General features: G+C 39.3%; 1 long non-coding RNA gene across 1 annotated transcript; it reads right to left on the minus strand.

Annotated features, from left to right (window-relative positions):
• Positions 1-1173: 1173 nt before the first annotated feature.
• Positions 1174-3030, minus strand: LOC118358037 (uncharacterized). Its single transcript, XR_004820408.2, has 2 exons — positions 2412-3030; positions 1174-1708 (listed from the first exon to the last, which is right to left on the minus strand). It is a non-coding gene; the product is annotated as an uncharacterized LOC118358037 (long non-coding RNA).
• Between the last annotated feature and the right edge of the window lie 4645 nt (positions 3031-7675).

A 7675-nucleotide genomic window follows, 5' to 3' on the forward strand; every position in this document is an offset into this window, starting at 1 on the left:
GCCATTTCAGGCTATCAAGTTAGAGTAGCTTGTCTAACTCACTTAGCTGGCATGCCTGCTGGCAAGGTTGATAGACTTTAGAAAAGCAAGTAATTACTAAATGTACAGAATAAGACATTCCTTTCAATCGTTTACGGATATGTTAGAGATGCAGAGAAGCATATTCAGAACCACTGGTCAGGATACAGACAGCTCTAGATATGCAGAAAAATACTTCATTTAAATGTAATCTGACACCTTATATAATTATATTTCTGTATTAATTATGCCATGATAAGTGACTATCGATAAGTGTTATAGAATTAGGCATATTGATCACTACAGACCTGGGTTTGATCCCAGGCTGTGTCACGGTCGGCCATGACCAGGAGACCCATGAGGCAGTGCACAATCGGTTATTATAGGTAGACATCTGAGTAGGAGAAGTGGCTATAATATTTCTGAACATTATTCAATTAGGCTATTAGACATACGCAATCAAAAACAGTCACAAGGCTCAGGGAATTTATTCTGCAGCTCTGTATAACATTTTAGTCATTTAGCAGAGGCTCTGAGCCTCCAGAGTGACTTAATGCAGTCATCTTAAAGCAACTGACATGTTTCCAGATTTCTATGGAAAATGACCTATAATTACTTACAATACGAGAAATATTTTTCCTTCAAAATTGTTTTTATTAAGTAGGTTAAAAAGCAGCTTTTCTGCATTGGAACGGTGTTGGCATACCCCAACAACAGAATGGTGTGGGTGTACACTGGTCATTCAAATTATGAATTCAAATAGACCATTGACTGGCCATCTCATCCTCTGGAGTGCTGATTGGCCATCATCCTCTATGAGGAAGTAACAAGCATTTTTTAAACAGTCCGTTTGAGATACACGATTGAGGTGTTTTTTTTTTAAGTGCTAGTACTCCAATGTATGCTTTGGCCAAAAATACAAGCATAGGATGAAACATTATTTGGATAGGAGTTACCAGAATGTACTTTTTAAAGTGACATTTTCACAGGCCAGTTACTTTAAGATTGGTGAATTCTAAGCATACCCCCCCCCCCCAATCAGTGTAAAGGCAAAGCAAGTATTGTGGTGCTCAAATCACAAACAAAGCTCAATGTTGGGGTATTTCAACTGAAGCCTTGGTAGATGCACAAGGCCTACAATGCTATCGGCTAAGCTAAATTCAAGTATTTTTATTATTATTCATTCGCATATAGCTTACAATCACAAGGTACAGAAAATTCAACATATTTCATGTAAACAACTCAACAATAATATTTAAGTAAAATGAATAATCTGTTTATGAAAGTAGACAAAGGATTATATTAAAATTCTGTCTTTCCCCACACAAGCAAGGCCTTAGAGTTTCAAACACTGTTTATGAATATATCACATTTCTTGCTTTACAACAACGACATGCATAGGAATATGGAGAACAGTGAAAGTAAAATATGGTGGTGTGGTCTGTCCCCCGTTGGCAGTGACAGCCACAGTGCATTATTACTCACGGTACGAGTTTGAGACTGGCCTAGCGCGTACCAAAAGTAATAATGGACCGTAAAGCAGGCAGATACTCTTGATCTTGTTTTTCTGTGGGACGAAATCCAAGGTTTGGTCTGGTTTAGAGGAGTCAACAATCCCATCCCACTTTGAAATTACTGCAGGCCTCCAGGTTCATTGGCTGTTGAGGTTAGAGGTAAGGGAAGCTTCCATCTATGTGAAACAATGGGATATTAGCCTACACAACTTGATGTCAAAGTAGGCCACGTGATATCAAGGGCTCATTTTGAATAGCAGAACAATAAATAGGCCTAGAGGGCAGCTTGCAATGCGTAAAATAATAAACCAAGGCATTTGTTAGAGCATTGATCAGCACAAGACATGCCTAATTGAACATTTCTTTACTCAAATGTAGAAACGAATTCAGGTTTCATAGGCTATCGTTAGAAAATGACAATGAACATAATTTGGCCTGTTTTGAATTGAATAATTGAAACTAGTGCTGTCAATTGCACAATTTGAAGTCGACTTCTGATCCTGGGTGCGTCAACACTAGCCTTGCCAGCCGCTTAATCCTGCGACTTTAAAGTGAACTATTCATTTAACCTCAAAAGGATCAGGTGGCTTGCGAGGCTAAATCAACACACCGTGATGCAACAAAAAAAAGTTTGCGATTTTAGGCTTCATGGGGAAACATTTAGGTGTTTCAACTAATCAATTGACATAATAAATAGCATCTGATAAATTAAACTACCGATAACTAATAGTTTGATTATGAACGTTTTATCCTTGGTTACTTTTGCGTATCATACGACGTCATCATGATTAGCACATTATCAAACAACTGCATACTGAAGTTTCTCCTGGGAAAAAAAAGAAGTTATTTTCTAAATAATAAATTGTCCTCACAACTTACCATAGAATAGAGAACACAATGCCAAGCGTCTTGAGACTCCGTGGTTGCAGCTGCCACCTCACCTCTACTCAATTGACTGACTTCAGGCCTATCATCTAGGCCATCTCCCAATTTGTTTCATCAATATATACAAATGTGTACTTCCCTTGTGTTCCCTCGCTGAATGGAGAGGACTGGTAGAGGCTGCCCGCTCTGGAAGTGCTTTTTATGCACACCTTCCTGTAGTAGCCAGGAACTTGATGGTCATTCCCAAGCCGGAATTCCTGTGTGTGTTTCCAACTGATAAAATAGTTGTGAAGTGCTAACACACTCCATCCTGCAGAAAATGCTCCATGAATGACATCTTCAAAGAACTACGTGCTGTGTAGCGTCCAGGTGTAAAGCAGCATCAATGGACGTTTTTGTAGGGCCTGATACATTTTTCGTAAGGGAAAATCAAGTTCAACATTTCTAAAGGGAAATTACAAAGGTCAGAAGCCTTTTTAACTAGATACATAAAGTGCTTCCATTTCTAAATGGTAAAATAGATATGTATAAAAAATACCCTCAAAGAAAAGGTGACATTCTGTACTGTCACATCATATCAAACATTTGATCTCAAATCCAAAATCCTGGAGTATAGAGCCAAATATATTTTTTAATGACTTCACTATCCAAATACATATGGAAGGGAGTATATAGTTAGCTGCCTACAGTCATTGTTTCGAAGGGATATTTTTAATTCAAGACTGGGGTATAAGTCAAAGTGTGTGGATTGAAAACAGTGATTTATCCTGCCTCGTTAGGGTCTTTGCCGTTGGCCTTTATAAAACTCTGTTAGGTCCACTTTGACGCAGATCCGTTTCCTGTGTGAGGGAGACTTTGTATTGTTCTGAGGGCCCAGAGTGCAGTATCACCATCCTCCAGTCACTTCCCGCTTCCTCTCAAACAGGAAATGCTGTCCTGCTACTTTCCACCAATATTACAGATTTAAATTCAAGTATGCTAGTTGTACAATTTTGTATTTTGAGGAGAGGACTTATTGGAACCTATTGACAGTTAGATGAGTTTCACATTGTAAGCATTCCACTGGGCACAGACATCAATTCAACGTCTATTCCAACAACGCTGATTAAACCAGTTTTTGCCCAGTGGCATTGGTCTGTTGATACAGGTGTAGGATCATCATTTTACCACTCTGTTGTTGTTAAGAATTTTCCTGCAACGCATAAATTCACTATATTGCATTTTTCACGTAGCCTAATTATGGCTAGCTAATAGCCTAACCACTGAATAAGCAACATTGCAGTGGCGAGAAAAGTGTGAATGGACTAAACATTCAAGTCCTGTTTCAGCAGGATTATCTTGCTGCTACAATACTGGTCAAATCAATATCCTACACCTGTACACCTGGGACGAGAATTACTAAGTGTTCCACCTGGTGAAAAGTTTATCCTTTGCTGAAAAAACTGGTGCAAACACCTAATTAAAAGTGGAAACATCCCACTGGGCACAGACATAATTTCAACATATAGTTTTGATTTACATTTCTACTGAACAAAAATATAAACGCAACATGTAACAATTTCAACGATTTTATGGAGTTACAGTTCAAAAAGGAAATCTGTCAATTAAAATAAATAAATTAGGCCCTGATCTATTGATTTCACATGAATGGGAATACATATGTGCATATGTTGGTCTCAGACACCTCCCCCCAAAAAAGGTAGGGGCGTGGATCAGAAAACCAGTCCGTATCTGATGTGACCATCATTTGCCTCATGCAGTGCGACACATCTATTTCACATAGAGTTGATCTGGCTTGTGTTGGTTGTGGCCTGTGGAATGTTGTCCCACTCCTCTTCAATGGCTGTGCGAAGATGCTGGATATTGGCGGGAACCAGAACATGCTATATAATACACGTCAATCCAGAACATCCCACACATGCTCAATGGGTGACATGTCTGGTGAGTATGCAGACTATGGAAGAACTGGGACATTTTCAGCTTCCAGGTGTTGTGTAGAGATGCTTGCGACATGGGGCTGTGCATTATCATGCTGAAACATGAGGGGATGGGGGGCAGATGAATGGCACAACAATGGGCCTCAGGATCTCGTCACGGTATCTCTGTGCATTCAAATTGCCGTTGATAAAATGAAATTGTGTTCGTTGTCTGTAGCTTATACCCATTCCATAACCCCACCGCCACCATGGGGCACTCTGTTCACAACGTTGACATCGGCAAACTGCTCTTCCACACAACGCCATACAGGTGGTCTGCGGATGTGAGGCCAGTTGGACGCACTGCCAAATTCTCTAAAATAACGTTGGAGGCAGCTTATGGTAGAGAAATTAACATTCAATTCTCTGCCAACAGCTCTGATAGATATTCCTGAAGTCAGCATACCAATTGCATGCTCACTCAAAACTTGAGACATCTGTGGCATTGTGTTGAGTGACAAAAATTCACATTTTAGACTGGCCTTTTATTGTCCCCAGCACAAGGTGTACCTGTGTAATGATCATGCTGTTAAATCAGCTTCTTGAGATGCCACACCCGTCAGGTGGATGGGTTAAAAATCACAGAATTTGAGAGAAATAAGGTATTTGTACGTACATTATAGAACATTTAGGTGATCTTTTATTTGAGGTCATGAAACATGGGACCAACACTTTACATGATGTGTTTATATTTTTGTTCAGTGTGTTTATGTTGTCAACAAACGTGAATTCGATGTGAAATCAGCATAAAAAGCTAGCATGTCATTGGATGTAGGTTAAACGTTGGATTATAAGACGAAATTCCTTTATGTTGATGACTTTGTGCAAATCCAATCCAAAAAATGTCTCATTGGTCCTATATGGTTCAAACTAGGCTGTTCATATCATTTCTTGATGAAAACAAAATGATTCATATGATATTCAAAAAGTAAATAGGATATTTTACTGAATAATGAGCTAAGAGGTTTTATAGTCTGTGCAAATGTGTTCGATACATTGTTTTTGCAAGGTCTTTTCCGTCTGTGACCTTAGTAACATGACAACTTGTCTGTGGGAGTGGTCTTGGTCATTTTTACTAACGCCACAGAGACACGTCTCCAATGCATGAATCCATTGGAGTCTAAATAAGTATGCAGTGTTAAGGCTATAACTGAAGTCCATCAATGACCAAAGTCCAACATAAATGGTTCCCACATATTTCAAGGATCAAGAACTACTGAATGTTTTAACACATTGTCTTGTATGGCTTTTATTTTCCGATGTTTTTCATTCTAGACAGTGTTAAAGATGTGTATGAGGAGGTGTAAATGATCCCTTTCAAATAAAGAGGGGTGGTGTCTCAATCCAGAGCAGTGACATGATTTCCAGCACTGGGAGCCAAACAGGAATTCCTGGCTCCCAAGGGCAAGGCTCCTGTTACTCTTCAGAGAACTAGGAACGACCGTTTATGGGGGTTGGCTGCACATTCCCCAGCTCATCAAACATTATGATGCCTAAATTACTGTCAACACACACACACACACAGCAGTGTTCCGGAGGGGGATTCTTGCCCTAGGGCTGAATCTGCTTGAGAAATACAGCTCAAATAGCACAGCTTGTGTTACAATGGCTCATTTCTGCTTGGCGTCTTTATGATCGTACATCAGTAGAACAAGCAGGCATTCTAGAATGGTCTACTGTCTAGTGTATTAATGATCCACATCATTTAGGACCAAAAAACACAAAAAAAGTTAATAATGGACAAGATGGAGGGGTAGCACAGGATGTATAAGGGGTGGGGTGCAGAAACAACCCAATTGTCACACACAAACAGAACGCCAGGGCTGCTGGCTAAAGCATGAGTTACTAAACGTGTTTTGAATTACTCTGCTCCCATTCCTGAAGCCCATTGCATTCCCAAACATTCAAATCTAATCGAGAACAAATGAAGGAAGTGATGTAAGAAGTTCCTAACTTTATCGTGGCCGAGCAGTTGTCACCTGCTGAACTAATTACTGACCAATGTGATAACATACACACACACACACACACACACATGGATTTTGTGTTGTAGATATGTGGTAGTAGAGTAGGGGCCTGAGGGCACACACTTCATCTCTTGTGAAATGTAATGTCATGTTTTTAATTGTATACTGTGTAACTGCCTTAATTTGGCTGGACCCAAGGAAGAGTAGCTGCTGCCTTGGCAGCAGTTAATGGGGACCCATAATAAAACAAATACAAATGCGAAAACTAAATATCCAAGCCAGCACAGTATGTATGGTTCAGCCATAATAGTGTGAAAAGAGTATCCAACGAGAGAATTGACACATGAGAACTATCCGCGTATCCGTCATAAGATACTGTACTAACTGTACAGTATGTGATGTGCATGTTGAGCAAATTTGTTTTTTTTTTGGTGGCAAAATAATTAAGCAAGAACGTAAGCATGCAATTGAGCACACACACTCTCTCGCAAGGAAAGCACCAGCAACTCAGAAGAATTTCCTGTGACAAATATGCCATCTAGTGGGCTGAAGTGTTAGAACGAGTTGTAATGACAGAAAGATGTGATGGTAATGTATGTATCTGTAACATTCATCATTTAGTCTGCAGAACCTCACAGTGCACTTACTGTATGTCAGCAAAACATCACTACCGCAGCCGTTGTATGCTTTTCGACAGTAACACGTCCCTTTTTCCCCCACTTCATATTTAAATTTATTTCCAAACTCCAACAATGGTATATTAGACTTCAGATAACATTTCCAGGAGAAACAAAGCCCAACAATAACAAAGAGGTATTGTTCTTCTCAAAAGAAATAAACAGGCATTATTTTACTATAAAATAAATGAAAAAAAGAAGACACGATTCCAAGCTTTAGCATATAGTTATCACATATCACACACACCAGAGTATAATCACATCATTACTGTCAACGGTCAAGAAACAAACTTTGCTTTCACACCAGTTATATACAGTATACAGGTACGTTTTCAAAGGAACAGTACACAGTGAATTCAAAGCACAAAATACTTACAGAATACACTGTGACTTCAGTTCGCTAATATGTACTGCATCTCTTTATCAATGGACGTACGAATACCTCAATTTGTCAGTTTGAGTTGGTAACCAGCTAATATAAAGAGAAGCCGCTCCCAGATTAACCTCAGTTAAAAGAAGCTTTAAAACGTTTAAAAAAAACAAACAGAAAAGAGATATGAAACTGTCAGTGTCTCTCCGGAAGAGAAACGGCATGGACATATCAAGAATTCGAGGGGAAAGCAAAGTGGTCATGCATT

This window comes from Oncorhynchus keta, chromosome 25, assembly GCF_023373465.1.
Source record: "Oncorhynchus keta strain PuntledgeMale-10-30-2019 chromosome 25, Oket_V2, whole genome shotgun sequence".
Classification (NCBI taxonomy): Eukaryota; Metazoa; Chordata; class Actinopteri; order Salmoniformes; family Salmonidae; genus Oncorhynchus; species Oncorhynchus keta.